Raw genomic sequence first — 892 nt, 5'->3', positions numbered from 1 at the left:
TGGAGTTTGCATGTTGTCTGCGTGGGTTTCCTCCCACCATGAAAAAGACATGCATGTTAGGGTTAATACTGTGCCCTTGACCAAGGCAGTAGGAAAAAGAACTGGAGTTGGTACCTGGGCGCCGCACCACGGCTGCCCACTGCTCCTATACAATAAAATGGGTTAAATGCAGAGAGCAAAGTTCGCTGTAACCTGTACAATGACAAAATAAAGTCGTTTTCTTTTAAGAAGAAGAAGAAGAAGTTGGAGGTGGTGCAAGCTAAGCTTTGAGGATTTGTTGTGGCGCTCACAAAATGACTCCTGTGTCCACTCTCGGGTTGAGGTGGGTGAAATGCCGCTGCATGTTAGACGCAAACAGCTAATGATGAACTATTGGACAAATCTCCGAGGGCATTCTGAAGATTGACATCCAACAACAAAGACACTTCTCCCATGTTGGGAGACGGAGAGGGCCAAGCGGGAGTGTTTTGCACGGAGCAGTGAGAAAGCAGTTAGAGACACGACGTTAAGTCAGAAAAGATATAGATAGCCCTACAGTACCATCACCAGTAACACCTCCCTGGCTCTTCCCCCTCAGTGTCAATTGATTTCTATATTCTGGAAAAAAATGCAGGTACATAATGTTTTCGGAAATGTTGCCGTTTTGGTTGAAGATAGGTTAAAAACATGTTGCGTTGTTATTCTATGTTATGTACACTGTGAGAGCCACGGAACCAGAGTCCAATTCCATGGGGGGGGGGGGTGGTGCAAACCTACATGGCCAATGAACTTGATTCTGATTCTGATTATCTCATACATTTTCCCAGTATAGATGGATGGATCCAATGATTCCAATACAGGGAGCACAGGTTTTGCTTTTAGTATACCAGCCTTTCAGGTTTCCGATAAAAGA

Source organism: Lampris incognitus, chromosome 2, assembly GCF_029633865.1.
Source record: "Lampris incognitus isolate fLamInc1 chromosome 2, fLamInc1.hap2, whole genome shotgun sequence".
NCBI classification, from domain to species: Eukaryota; Metazoa; Chordata; class Actinopteri; order Lampriformes; family Lampridae; genus Lampris; species Lampris incognitus.
The sequence above is the reverse complement of the archived record's forward strand: the minus strand, read 5'-3'. Positions refer to the sequence as shown.